Source organism: Castor canadensis, chromosome 3 (genome assembly GCF_047511655.1).
Source record: "Castor canadensis chromosome 3, mCasCan1.hap1v2, whole genome shotgun sequence".
NCBI lineage: Eukaryota > Metazoa > Chordata > Mammalia > Rodentia > Castoridae > Castor > Castor canadensis.
This window is the reverse complement of record NC_133388.1, coordinates 196193397-196208702: the sequence shown is the minus strand read 5'-3', so window position 1 is coordinate 196208702 and position 15306 is coordinate 196193397. Positions and strand designations below refer to the sequence as shown.

Here is a 15306-nt window from a genome sequence, read left to right as displayed (position 1 = left end):
TCTAGAGCCACACGAGGCTACTAGTTCAACATCCTCTCTGCCCACACCCCAAGTGGCTTTCCTCTTGGTACCTCTGCCAACCCTGTGTGGGTGTCACCTACTGCTTGAGTTTCAAATACACATAGTCTGTGTGTTTCAACCCAGCTGTGCTTACTTTGTGGCACGTTGGATACCTCCAGTGGGGCACCCTAGCACTTGGTTGTCAACGCATCAGAAACCTGTGCCCTTACCCACATCAGTGTTTGTGGGAGGTGGCTGGGTTCTCAGGGCTGCATCCTCTGCCATGGAGGCTGATGTGCAGGAAGCTCATTGGGAAGGACTCATGGCATCCATGCTGGTGGGTAGAGAAAGAGGTGAGATGGAGCACTGTGTTCTTTTTTTTAAATTTTATTTTATTGTTTTTACATTTGCTTACATGTGTATACATTGTTTCAACCCCCCTCTGCCCCTTCCCCTCCCCCACCGCCTCTGGGCAGAACCTGTTCCATGCTCTTGTTCTCCAATTTTGTTGAAGAAAAAACATAAGATAAAAGGAAAAACAGCGATTTTGCTAGTTTGAGATAAAGATAGCTATTTAGGGAGATTCCTTGTGTTGTTTCCATGCACATATGTATTACAACCCACATTGGTTCATCTCTTCTAGACCTCGTCACTACTTCCTAGTCCCCTTCCCGTAGTGGCCTCTGCCAATTTAAGATGAATACATTTTCTCCTCTACAGTAAGCATGTTGACTACATTCAAGTTTTAGGTTTCCTTCCCTTTCCCCTTAGTGTGTGACCCATGTCCAATAATATTACTGCTTTTGTTTTAGATCTATAATCTGCATATGAGGGAGAACATGCAATTTTTGGCCTTCTGAGTCTGACTAACTTCACTTAAGATGATGTTCTCCAGTTCCATCCAGTTTCCTGCAATTGACAAAATTTCATTCTTCTTTGTGGCTGAGTAAAATTCCATTGTGTATAGATACCACATTTTCTTAATCCATCCATTTGTAGTGGGGCATCTTGGCTGTTTCCATAGCTTGGCTATTGTGAATAGTGCTGCAATAAACATGGGCGTGCATGTGCCTTTGTAATAACCTGTGCCACATTCCTTTGGTTATATCCCTAGGAGTGGTGTTGCTGGATTAAATGACAGATCTATGTTTAGTTTTTAAAGAAGTCTCCATATTGTTTTCCAAAGTGGTTGTACTAGTTTACATTCCCACCAGCAGTGTATGAGGGTTCCTTTTTCCCCGCATCCTCGCCAACATTTGTTGTTGGTGGTATTCTTGATGATAGCTATTCTAACAGGGGTGAGGTAGAATCTTAGTGTGGTTTTGATTTGCATTTCCTTTATGGCCAGGGATGAGCATTTTTTCATGTTCTTTTTGGCTATTTGGACTTCTTCCTTTGGAAAATTTCTGTTTAGTTAAGTTGCCCACTTTTTTATTGGTTCATTGATTTTGGGGGAATTTCGTTTTTTGAGCTCCCTATATATTCTGGTTATCAGTCCCTTGCTGATGTATACCTGGCAAAGATTTTGGTCTCCTCAATTTAGAGACCACTTCTTTTGTTGTACAGAAGCATTTTAATTTCATGTAGTCTCATTTGTCAATCCTTTCTCTTAATTGCTGAGCTGTTTGAGTTCTACTGAGGAAGTCCTTGCCAATACCTGTTGCTCCCAGAGTGTTCCCTGCTCTTTCTTATACTAATTTCAAGGTTTCAGATTTGATATTAAGGTTTTTAATCCACTTTGAATTGATACTAGTACAGGGTGACAGGCATGGATCTAGTTTCAGTTTTTGCAGACAGATAACCACTTTTCCCAGCAACATTTGTTGAAGAGGTTGTCTTTTCTCCATTGTATGTTTTTGGTGCCTTGGTCAAAAATAGGGTGGGTGTAGCTGGGTCCTCTATTCTGTTCTACTGGTCTTCATGTATGTTTTTGTGCCAGTTACATTATTATTATGGCTCTGTAGTTCAGTTTGAAGTTGGGTATTGTGATACCTCCAGCATTGCTCTTTTTTATCAGTATTGCCTTGGCTATTCTTGGTCTTTTGTGTTTCCAGTTGAACTTTAGGGTAGATTTTTCAATCTCTGTGATGAATGTCATTGGGATTTTGATGGGAATTGCATTGAGCATGTAGATTGCTTTTGGTATTAAAGCCATTTTTACTATGTTTATTCTACCAATCCATGAGCATGGGAGATCTTTCTACCTTCTGTCGTCTTTGTTGATCTCTTTCTTCAGTGGTTTGTAATTCTCCTTATAGAGGTCATTTACAACCTTTGTTAAGTTTACTCCTAGGCATTTGATTTTTGGGGTGGCTATTGTAAATGAAATTATTTTCCTATATTCTTTCTCAGTCTGTTCATTGTTAGTGTATAAAAAGGCTACTGATTTTTGTAAGTTGATTTTGTATCCTGCTACTTTGCTGAAGTTGTTTATAGTTTCTGGGGGTTTTTGGGTGGAGTTTTTAGGGTCTTTAAGGTATAAGATCATGTCATCTGTGAACAGGGATAGTTTGACTACTTCTTTACCTATTTGTATTCCTTTTATTTCTTCTTGCCTTATTGCTCTGGCTAAGAATTCCAGAACTATATTGAATAGGAGTGGGGAGAGTGGGCACCCTTGTCTTATTCCTGACTTTAGGGGAAATGGTTTCAGTTTTTTCCCCATTAAGTACGCTGTTGGTTACAGCTTTGTCATATATAGCATTTATAATGTTGAGGTACATTCCTTCTATTCCTAGTTTTCTTAGAAGTTTTATCATATGGAATTGCATCTTATCAAAGTCTTTTTCTGCATCTATTGAGATGATCAAGTGGTTTTTGTCTTTGCTTCTATTAATGTGCTATATTACACTTATAGATTTACGTATGTTGAACCACTCCTGAATCCCTGGGATGAAGCTGACTTGGTCATGGTGAATGATCTTTCTGATATGTTTTTGGATTCAGTTTGCCATTATTTTATTGAGGATTTTTGCATCAGTGTTCATTAAGGAGATTGGCCTGAGTTCTCCTTTTTGGATGTGTCTTTGTCCAGTTTTGGGGTGAGTGTAATGCTGGCTTTATAGAATGAGTTAGGTAGTGTTCTTCCATTTGTATTTCATGGAAAAGTTTAAGGATGGTTAGTGTTAGTTCTTTAAAGTTTTGATATAATTCAGCAGAGAACTCATCAGGTCCTGGATTTTTTCTTTTTGGGAGACTCTTTATTGCTGCTTCAGTTTCATTACATGTTATATATCTGTTTAGGTGGTTGATACCCTCTTGGTTCAGTTTTAGATGGTCATAAGTATCTAGAAATGTGTCCATTTCTTCAAGATTTTCCAATTTATTTGAATATAGGTTCTCAAAGTAGTCCCTGATGATTCCCTAGATTTCCTTGGTGTTTGATGTTATTTTCCCTTTTTGTTTCTGATTTTACTAATTTGGGTCTTTGCCTTCCTCATTTTAGTTAGATTTGCCAGGGGCTTATCATCTTGTTTATTTTTTTCAAAGAACCAGCTTTTTTTTTTCTTTGTTTATTCATATGTGCATACAAGTCTTGGTTCATTTCTCCCCCCTGCCCCCATCCCCTCCCTTACCACCCTCTCCACCCCCTCTCTCTCCCCCCCACCCCCTCAATACCCAGCAGAAACTATTTTGCCCTTATTTCTAATTTTGTTGTAGAGAGAGTATAAGCAATAACAGGAAGGGACAAGGGATTTTGCTGGTTGAGATAAGGATAGCTATACAGGGTATTGACTCACATTGATTTCCTGTGCGTGGGTGTTACCTTCTGGGTTAATTCTTTTTGATCTCACCTTTTCTCTAGTACCTGTTCCCCTTTTCCTATTGGCCTCAGTTGCATTTAAGGTATCTGCTTTAGTTTCTCTGCGTTAAGGGCAACAAATGCTAGCTAATTTTTTAGGTGTCTTACCTATCCTCACCCCTCCCTTGTGTGCTCTCGCTTTTATCATGTGCTCATAGTCTAATCCCATTGTTGTGTTTGCCCTTGATCTAATGTCCACATATGAGGGAGAACATACGATTTTTGGTCTTTTGGGCCAGGCTAACCTCACTCAGAATGATGTTCTCCAATTCCATCCATTTACCAGTGAATGATAACATTTCATTCTTCTTCATGGCTGCATAAAATTCCATTGTGTATAGATACCACATTTTCTTAATCCATTCGTCAGTGGTGGGGCATCTTGGCTGTTTCCATAACTTGGCTATTGTGAATAGTGCTGCAATAAACATGGGTGTGCAGGTGCCTCTGGAGTAACCTGTGTCACAGTCTTTTGGGTCTATCCCCAAGAGTGGTATTGCTGGATCAAATGGTAGATCGATGTCTAGCTTTTTAAGTAGCCTCCAAATTTTTTTCCAGAGTGGTTGTACTAGTCTACATCCCCACCAACAGTGTAAGAGGGTTCCTTTTTCCCCGCATCCTCGCCAACACCTGTCGTTGGTGGTGTTGCTGATGATGGCTATTCTAACAGGGGTGAGGTGGAATCTTAGCGTGGTTTTAATTTTCATTTCCTTTATTGCTAGAGATGGTGAGCATTTTTTCATGTGGTTTTTGGCCATTTGAATTTCTTCTTTTGAGAAAGTTCTGTCTAGTTCACTGCCCAGTTCTTTATTCCTTACTCTATCTTGTATCAACTTAGAGTTTGTGGTCTGATATTAAGATCCTTGATCCATTTTGAGTTAATCTTGGTATAGGGTGATATACATGGATCTAGTTTCAGTTTTTTGCAGACTGCTAACCAGTTTTCCCAGCAGTTCTTGTTGAAGAGGCTGTCTTTTCTCCATCATATATTTTTAGCACCTTTGTCAAAGACAAGTTGGTTATAGTTGTGTGGCTTCATATCTGGTTCTTCTATTCTGTTCCACTGGTCTTCATGTCTGTTTTTGTGCCAGTACCATGCTGTTTTTATTGTTATTGCTTTGTAATGTAGTTTGAAGTCGGTTATCGTGATACCTCCAGCATTGTTCTTTTGACTGAGTATTGCCTTGGCTATTTGTGGCCTTTTGTGTTTCCATATAAATTTAACAGTAGATTTTTCAATTTCTTTAATGAATGCCATTAGAATTTTGATGGAAATTGCAGTAAACATGTAGATTACTTTTGGGAGTATCGACATTTTTACTATGTTGATTCTACCAATCCATGAGCATGGGAGATCTCTCCACTTTCTGTGGTCTTCCTCAATCTCTTTCTTCAGAAGTGTATGTTTTCCTTGTAGAGGTCTTTCACATCTTTTGTTAGGCTTACACCTAGGTATTTGATTTTTTTGGAGGCTATTGTAAATGGAATTGTTTTCATACATTCTTTTTCAGTTTGCTCATTGTTAGTGTATAGAAATGCTAATGATTTTTCTGTGTTGATTTTATATCCTGCTACCTTGCTGTAGCTATTGATGGTGTCTAGGAGCTTCTGAGTAGTTTTCTGGGTCTTTAAGTTGTAGGAACATGTCGTCTGCAAATAGGGATATTTTGACAGTTTCTTTACCTATTTGAATTCCTTTTATTCCTTCCTCTTGCCTAATTGCTCTGGCTAGGAATTCCAGTACTATGTTGAATAGGAGTGGAGATAGTGGGCATCCTTGTCTGGTTCCTGATTTTAGAGGGAATGGTTTCAGTTTTTCACCATTAAGTATAATGCTGGCTGTAGGTTTGTCATATATAGCTTTTATAATGTTGAAGAGCTTTCCTTCTATTCCTAGTTTTCTTAGAGCTTTTATCATGAAATGATGTTGGATCTTATCAAAGGCTTTTTCTGCATCTATTGAGATGATCAAGTGGTTTTTTGTCTTTGCTTCTGTTAATATGGTTTATTACATTTACTGATTTTCTTATGTTGAAACACCCCTGCATTCCTGGGATGAAGCCTACTTGGTTGTGGTGAATAATCTTTTCGATGTGTTGTTGAATTCGGTTTGCCATTATTTTGTTGAGGATTTTTGCATCAGTGTTCATTAAGGAGATTGGCTTATAGTTCTCCTTTTTGGAGGTGTCTTTGCCTGTTTTTGGGATAAGTGTAATACTGGTTTCATAAAATGTTTTTGGCAGTTTTCCTTCCCTTTCTATTTCGTGGAACAGTTTAAGGAGGGTTAGTATCAGTTCTTCCTTAAAGGTCTGATAGAATTCAGCAGAGAATCCATCAGGTCCTGGACTTTTCTTTTGGGGGAGACTCTTGATTGCTGCTTCAATTTCATTTTGTGTTATAGATCTATTCAGGTGCTTAATATCCTCTTGGTTCAGTTTTGGATGATCATATGTATTTAGAAATCTGTCCATTTCTTTAAGATTTTCAAATTTATTTGAATATAGGTTCTCGACGTAGTCTCTGATGATATCCTGGACTTCCATGGTGTTTGTTGTTATCTCTCCTTTTGCATTCCTGATTCTACTAATTTGGGTTTTTTCTCTCCTCATTTTAGTCAGGTTTGCCAGGGGTCTGTCGATCTTGTTTATTTTTTCAAAGAACCAACTTTTTGCTTCATTATTCTTTGTATGGTTTTTTTGGTTTCTATTTCGTTGATTTCAGCTCTTATTTTTATTATTTCTCTCCTTTTATTTGTTTTGGGATTTGTCTGTTCATGTTTTTCTAGGAGTTTGAGATGTATCATTAGGTCATTGATTTGGGATCTTTCAGTCTTTTCAATGTATGCACTCATGGCCAGAAACTTTCCTCTCAGGACTGCCTTTGCTGTGTCCCATAGGTTCTGGTAGGTTGTGTTTTCATTTTCATTGACTTCTAGGAACTGTTTAATTTCCTCTTTTATTTCATTGATGACCCATTGTTCATTAAGTAATGAATTATTCAGTTTCCAGCTTTTTGCATGTTTTTTGTCTTTATTTTGTTGTTGAGTTCTAGTTTTATTGCATTGTGATCAGATCGTATGCATGGTATAATTTCTGTTTTCGTATATTTGCTAAGGCTTGCTTTGTGCCCTAGGATATGCTTTATTTTGGAGAAGGTTCCATGGGCTGCTGAGAAGAATGTATATTGTGTAGAAGTTGGATGAAATGTTCTGTAGACATTAAGTAGGTCCATTTGATCTATTGTATATTTTAGATCTTGGATTTCTTTATTGATTTTTTGTTTGGATGACCTATCTATTGATGATAATGTGGTGTTAAAGTCTCCCACAACCACTGTGTTGGAGTTAATATATGCTTTTAGGTCTTTCAGGGTATGTTTGATGAAATTGGGTGTGTTGACATTGGGTGCACATTAAGTTGATAATTGTTATTTCCTTTTGGTCTATTTCCCCTTTTATTAGTATGGAATGTCCTTCTTTATCTCATTTGATCAATGTAGGTTTGAAGTCTACTTTGTCAGAGATAAGTATTGTTACTCCTGTGTGTTTTCGGGGACCATTGGCTTGGTAAATCTTCTTCCAGCCTTTCATCCTAAGCCTATGTTTATTTCTGTCAGTGAGATGGGTCTCCTGTGAGCAACAAATTGTTGGATCTTCCCTTTTTAATCCATTTCGTCAAACTGTGGCTTTTGATGGGTGAATGAAGTCCGTTAACATTAAGCGTTAGTACTGGTAGGTATGTGGTGATTCCTGTCATTTAGTTGTCTTAGTTGTTTGAAGGTTTGATTGTGTGTACCTAAGTTGAGGTTACTCTCTACTGTATTGCTTTTTCTTTTCCTGTGGTTTGGTGCTGCCTGTCCTTTCATGGTTAAGTTGGGTTTCACTTTCTGTGTGCAGAATCCCTTGAAGAATCCTTTGTAGTGGTGGCTTTGTGGTCACATATTGTTTTAGTTTTTGCTTATCATGGAAGACTTTTATTGCTCCATCTATTTTGAATGATAGTTTTGCTGGGTAGAGTATCCTGGGGTTGAAGTTATTTTCATTCAGTGCCCAGAAGATCTCACCCCATGCTCTTCTTGCTTTTAATGTTTCTGTTGAGAAGTCTGCTGTGATTTTGATGAGTACCCTTTGTATGTAATTGTTTTTTCATACAGCGTTCAGTATTCTTTACCTAGTTTCTGAACTTGTTGTTTAATGATAATATGCCGTGGGGTAATTCTATTTTGATCTGGTCTGTTTGGTGTCCTGGAGGCCTCTTTCATCTGTATGGGAATATCTTTCTCTAGATTTGGGAAATTTTCCCTTATTATTTTGTTAAATATATTACGAATTCCCTTCGCTTGCACCTCTTCTCCTTCTTCGATGCCCATGATTCTCAGGTTTGGTCTTTTGATGGAGTCGGTGAGTTCTTGCATTTTCTTTTCACAGGTCTTGAGTTGTTTAATTAATAGTTCTTCAGTTTTTCCTTTAATTACCATTTCATCTTCAAGTTCTGAGATTCTGTCTTCTGTTTGTTCTATTCTGCTGGATTGGCCTTCCGTTTTGTTTTGCAGTTCTGTTTTGTTCTTTTTTCTGAGGTTTCCTTTGTCCTCTGTCATTTCATCTTTAATTTTGTCTATTGTCCTGAGTTCATTTATCTCTTTATTAATCATGTTCTCTGTTTCACTTTGGTGTTTATACAGTGCTTCTATGGTTCCCTTTATTTCTTTTTTTGCTTTTTCAAATTCTTTATTTTTGTTGTCTTGGAATTTCTTGAGTGTTTCCTGTACATTTTGGTTTACCATATCCAGTATCATTTCTATGAAATTCTCATTGAGTAATTGTAGTATATCTTCTTTTAAATTATTCTTGTGGGCTTCATTGGATTCTGTGGCATAGTTTATCTTCATTTTGTTGGAGTCTGGATCTAAGTATCTGTTTTCTTCATTTCCCTCTGGTTCCTCTACTAATTGTTTGCTGTGGGGAAACTGGTTTCCCTGTTTTTTCTGTCTTCCCGTCATTGCCCTTGGTGTTGTTATTGTCCCTGTACTGTGTGCAATTAAGTATTTTCTGGCTTGTAATAATAGCGCTAGTGACATTTAGAATGGAAGGGTGAGAGGGGATGGAAAGCAAAGAAGTTAAAGGAAAAGGGCATAACAAATAATCAAGTAGAAGAAAAAAACAAAACACAGAAACAAACAAAAAAGGTTTTAAAGATATAAACAGGGAGAGACCATGTACTAATCAACCATAAGCTGAAAAGGCATCAGAGAGACAGATAGGATTGGAAATAAAAACTAAAAAGGATAAAGATAAGAATAAAAATAAAAAATAAGTAAATGAAAGAAAAAAATTATATAAAAAAAAAAAAAGAAAAAAACCCTCCAAGTTCAAATGCAATGAAGGTTCAGTCTGAATAATTTTGGTGTTCGTCCCTCAGTCTCCAATCCTGGACATGGTGCCTCAGATGTTGTTCTATAGTTGTCTTATCAAAGGGGAAACATAAAGTAGAAGAAAACTGCACAAAGTAAAAAACAAACAAGAAAAACCAAAAAACCCCACAAAGTGTCCCAAGTTCAAATGCAATACAGTTTCAGTACGTTTTTCAGCATGAAGGTGTGGTTCGGTTGTTTTCTCATCAAAGGTAGGGAGAGAGAAAAAGAAGAGTCTGGAGACATGTCTGTGAATGGCTATCTGAGGCTGTGGCTTGCCTGCCCGCTGCTGTCAGCCTGCTGTTGCTGGTGGCGTTATTTATGCAGATCTCTGGGGTGAGCTTAGCACTCACCTGGCCCCGCAGGCTTCGTTTACTCAGAGTTCTCCTGTGCATGAGCCACTGCTCCAAGCTTTCCCCTTTCCAAGCACACTGGGGGAGGTGACCCTGCACCCGCTTTCTCAGGCCTGCGTGTTTGTTTACAGCTCATGTGGGAAGTGGGTCTTCCCCCCTCTCCTGTGGAGTTTTCCTCCCTCCGCCACTCTCACAAGCTCTCCCGCTCCTGGTTGCTGGGCGCGCCCCACTGCTCCCGCCCTCTCTGGCAGGCCTGGCTTGTTTATTTACAGTTCTGGGAGGGATTCCCCTCCCCACCTTTGGCGCTTAGTGCGCCCCACCCTCTTTGCTACTTTTCTTTATTGTTCTTATTGTTTATTACTCAGTTTCCCTTTTTTTCCCTGGGTGGGGGTGGTCTGTCCTGGGAGCTATGCTGATCTGGCTCAGGGTTGTCTGTGGGAGTACCGCATACCGCTTGCTCACCTTGTCCACGTCTTCCCAAGCCGTCTGTGTGCGGGAGTCTCGCAGCCCGGGGGCCCTCCTGGTTTCTCCATTTAACGTGAAGTGGAGATTCTCTGCGCAGGCTGGAGGTGTGGAGGGGTCAAAGTTTTGCCTCTTCTCGGTGGCCTTGCCTGCCAGGTGTGTCTCCAGTGTCTCTCCAAGATTTTACTTTTGGAGGCTCACTTTCTGCTTCCTCCCTCTAGCTGCCATCTTGGAATCTCCTCTTTTTTTTTTCATTGTGTTTACCAATTAAAACTCTCTGTTTTTTTCAAATTTTTATTTATTCATATGTGCATACAATGTTTGGGTCATTTCTCCCCCCTTCCTCCACCCCCCCTTATCCCCCAACCTCCTCCCTCTTCCTCCCCACCCCCTCAATACCCAGCAGAAACTATTTTGCCCTTATGTCTAATTTTGTTGAAGAGAGAGTATAAGCAATAATAGGAAGGACTAAGGAATTTTGGTGGTTGAGATAAGGATAGCTATACAGGGAATTGACTCACATTGATTTCCTGTGCATGTGTGTTACCTTCTAGGTTAATTCTTTTTGATCTCACCTTTTCTCTAGTTCCTGGTCCCCTTCTCCTATTGGCCTCAATTGCTTTTAAGGTATCTGCTTTAGTTTCTCTGCATTGAGGGCAACAAATGCTAGCTAGTTTTTTAGGTGTCTTACCTATCCTCACCCCTCCCTTGTGTGCTCTCGCGTTTATCATGTGCTCATAGTCCAATCCCCTCGTTGTGTTTGCCCTTGATCTAATGTCCACATATGAGGGAGAACATACGATTTTTGGTCTTTTGGGCCAGGCTAACCTCACTCAGAATGATGTTCTCCAATTCCATCCATTTACCAGCAAATGATAACATTTCATTCTTCTTCATGGCTGCATAAAATTCCATTGTGTATAGATGCCACATTTTCTTAATCCATTCGTCAGTGGTGGGGCATCTTGGCTGTTTCCATCACTTGGCTATTGTGAATAGTGCTGCAATAAACATGGGTGTGCAGGTACCTCTGGAGTAACCTGTGTCACAGTCTTTTGGGTCTATCCCCAAGAGTGGGATTGCTGGATCAAATGGTAGATCGATGTCCAGCTTTTTACGTAGCCTCCAAATTTTTTTCCAGAGTGGTTGTACTAGTCTACATTCCCACCAACAGTGAAAGAGGGTTCCTTTTTCCCCGCATCCTCACCAACACTTGTTGTCGAATTGAAACTCTTTTACCTGAAGTTCTTTCAAGTCTTCTGGCTGTGTTCCTATCTCTTGGGCTTTGGTTTTCACTGAAACTCTGTTGGGCATTGGTGGGGGAATAGTGTCCTGGCAGTTGTGAGGTGAGATGCTAGTTAGGTGGTTTGCCCACGGTTGCCTGGTTTATCAGGGCAAACCTAGCTATCACTCCTAAGCCAGTTAGTGTGTTCATTAATGAGTATGAAGGTGTGCTCTAAGGGGTACCTTACCCCAGGTCATATGCACCTGCTGTAGCCGGCCTGCATGTTCCCAGTCTGAGGCTACAGTATCAGGAGAACCTGTGCTAATCATTTTAGGACAGTTCTCTTTTGCATGATTTGAAATTTGAAACCGCTGCTGGCATTCTGAGAAATGCATTTAGCTTCCAATCAACACGCGTGAGTTTAATGGTGGTGTGGTGCTCACTGCACTTGGCATACACTGGGTACCTTTTTGTTTGTTGACTATTACCAGTGCTTTTCCATTTCAGAGCCTCCTCCCCTGCTAATCTATAACAAAGCTATACCCAGTCCTTTACCCATTGGTTCTGGCTCTTGTAACCAGAACCAGTGGGTAAAGGTCTTCTCGGTACCTAGCCTTCCTCCCACCTTTCTCTTCAGTGGAATCCTGACTTTTCTCCCAGGAATGCAGTTTTGAGGAATTGACCTGTCCTACAGGGCCATTCCATAATTCCTCTCCTGATAAGTTATAGAAGTCGGCCAGTCAGGGACAGAAAGTCTGAGTGATGGGACTTGAGTCTCAGCTACCTGGGAAGAAAGGGCTTTCTTCAGGCCACAGCATTTGGTGGAAAAGTGTTAAGCCACAGGAGCATTTGCAGCCTCCCTGGGTCCTGTGGAAGGAAAGTCTAGGTGTGGAGCACTGCTGAGGACTGGTGTGTGTCCCGGGCAATGCCTGGTAGGTTCTGTGAGTCAGCAAAGTCTCCTGAGAACAAGACTGAACCTGTGAACCCATACAGGCTGGAGGACTGGTGACTGGGCAGCTGTCCACCCCACATGTCAAGTGAATATGTCCTGAGCCCACATGAGGCTGCTGAGGTTCCTCTGCCTGCAGATTACATGTGGTAAACTGGCTCACAGGGTGGTGTCCTGGAGGTGGCCTTTCAGCTTAGATAACTAACTGGACATGGGTGAAGATTTTAATTTCTGGTGTGAATCTCAACTCCCTTTTCAGGAAGCAGGAGATAAGACCTCATTAAGAAAAGGCATTTCTTTTATTTTCTTCTCTCTCTAGCATATTTGATATTTTATCATTTAACATCTGGGGCAATTTTTAGTTTTGTTTCTTCTTGGGAAGTCTATACTCAAGGGTTTAGATGGGTAGACAGGAATAATAGTAATGCCAGTCCCCCTTACTACTGAAAAATGCTGATCTGATGTTGTGTGGTGCCTTCTGAGTACCTGCGAATTGTACTGTAAAGAAGACAAGCAGTTGTCAGTCCCTTCTGTGTGGGAAGTAGGCAGACTGTATAATGAGCACAACTCCAGGAGACCTTGGGGATCAGACGGGGTGTATGGGTTCTGGGAGGGCCCTTCTGATCATGGGACGAGGAGGGTGCTGAGGCAGTAGAGGAAGCTCTCTTGCTTCTCTTTAATTTCTCTGAAGTCAGAGGCTGTCGTAGATCCAAGTAGGAAAGGAAGTGACCTTAGGCCTGCTTCCTAGAGTTCAGGCTGCACGACAAGGCTTGGTAGGCATGGTTGATTCAGGCTGACAGCTCACAGCAGCAAAGGCACAGGGTGCATTTGTGCTCCTGGTGTTCCTGGGCACAGTACTGGTGACACTTGTAGCTTTGTGGGCTCTGGCGCTTAGTAGGACATCCTGCTGTCTTGAGAGGCCCAGCAGGTTAATGCAGCCCTTTGTATTGAACTGAGGTGAGGATCAGTCCTGGAAGCAGGCACAAAGGGAGGCTTCTCAGTGTGGAAGGAAGGAAGGAAGAAAGGAAGGAGGAAGGGAGAGAGGAGGGGTCTGGGGATGAGCTGGAGATTGGTTTGGTCACTTTGGGCTGTGGAACCAGGGCATCATGGAGAAGCCCAGGCTTGCTGCCTTCCATGCCCATCCCTGACCCTCCAGGTCTTTAGGTGGATCACTAGGTTGACATTTGCCACCACCCTGCTTATTTTGGGTTTGGATGCACAGATTATCACTTACGTCTTTGTCTCCTTAACATATCCATTAGGCCCTGATGAGGTCTTTTGAGTTTGCCCTGCCCCAGGACCACACTGCCTCTTCTACCTGCCTTCTGGGATGACTGAAGAGGCAAACAAGGTCTCTCAGGTCCCTTTTACAAGGATACCAATCCTGCTCATGAAGGCGTTACTCCTCCAGGGCCCGTCTCCTAAGGACTGCACACTGGGGATTAGGCTTTGACAAGAGTATGGGCACACACATTCAGACCATAGGAGGGTGTGTGTTCAAACTCAGGACAGCATGCATTCCCTCCCCTCTGTTTTGCATTTGGAAGCTGGGCAGCTGTTACCCTCTCTCTCCAGCCCTCCTCCTTTTTTTCCAGATATCACTTAGCTGGTTATAGGTTTTGCTAGTTTGTTCAAGACTTAGTCCTCAGGAACAATACTTACATTTTAAAGAAAGTGCTCAGTGTTTATAGTACTAGTTCCAGGCTTCACTCTGGACCTACTGGGTTAGTGTTCCTGGTGCAGAATGCAGGAATCTCCTGTTCACCTGGACTCTCATGTGTAAGGTTTTTCCCCTGAGCTTCATGTAGCAAAGCATAATGAACCACAGTGTAAACTCTGGCCCAGAATGAAGAGTATGGTTTTTATGTTCTTAAGGCAGTATGTAGTTTTTTTCCTTGCTGTTTTCCATTCCAGGCATACTTTCTTGCCCCTTCATTTTTCTCATGCATTGGGTATGTAGATTCTTTGGGAGATTTAATTTGCCATCTTTCATTTTCACCTGGATGGGGGAGAAGGGAAGATATGCATATGAATTGTTATGCTATAAAGAATCCTGGTGGGAGTTCTTCAATAAAGGGATATAATTTGTTTCTATTGCAATTTTTACAAGCCCTTTTGTTTGTTAGAAATAGGCAGAAGGGACTGAATGAAACTCAGCAGAAATGAAGGGGCACTTTGGACTTCCTGTTACTTGTGTGTTGAAGAGGTAAATGGTGTGCAGTATAGCATAATAGGTGCCGTCTAATACAGTGCATTCTTGGTGGAGAGACTACACGTGTGAGATAACGAGGTGAAGAAAGACTATTAGTATGTCAGATCCCAAATACGCTCATGGATTTACTAGTTAGGGAAAATGCTGATGTGTCGAGTTTTAGGTGAACCAGAATAGAACATCCCAGGGTGCTAACAGCTTCCTACAGCTTCTCAAAGGGTTTCGTGTCCGTAGGACCTCGGAGAGGCTGTAGTGGTGGAGTTGTGGAGAACAGTCCTGCTGTTCTGTTTGCTGGTCATTGTCTGCTGGACAAGTACGGGGACCCCATATCCTCAGGGAGCTCCCTGCATCTCAGGTTCCCCCTTTGTTGCTCATGCTCTGCCAGGTGATGAAATGATCCTCCTAGAGCATTCGGCTCAAATAGCACTGAAGCACCCGTGTCCTCGGAAATCAGGTTTGGAAGCAGCATTTCTCCCCGTCTGCCTGTCTGTCTTTAGCAGCTGCTTTTCCTAGGACGGGGCCTCCACGTCCAGCTCTGTGTGTGTCTTCAGGCTTCCCACCATGTGGGTTGGCACTGGAATCTTTCCTGGACGCCCTTCAGGTGGTAAATATTTCTTTCTTGCCCAAGAGTTTGCCCCACATGGATGTCACAGTGCTTGTCACATTGCACATGAGTAATTAGTGCCCATGTCTTTTTTATTTATTTGCTTTTTATCTTTTGGTGGTACTAGGGTCTCATGCTTGCTAGGTAGATGCTCTACTGCTTGAGCCACATGCCTAGCCCTTGCTTGCTTTTGGCTCTTTTTCAGGGAGGGTCTCTTGTTTTTGGCCTGGGGCTGCAGACTGTGATCCTCCTACCTATCTTCTTGCATAGTTGGTATTACAGCTGTGTAT

General features: G+C 41.4%; 1 protein-coding gene across 3 annotated transcripts in view; it reads left to right on the top strand.

The window, feature by feature from the left end:
* Trappc9 (trafficking protein particle complex subunit 9) overlaps positions 1-15306 on the top strand; it is a 541325-nt gene that overhangs the window by 70399 nt on the left and 455620 nt on the right. The gene's annotated exons all lie outside the window — the stretch shown is intronic.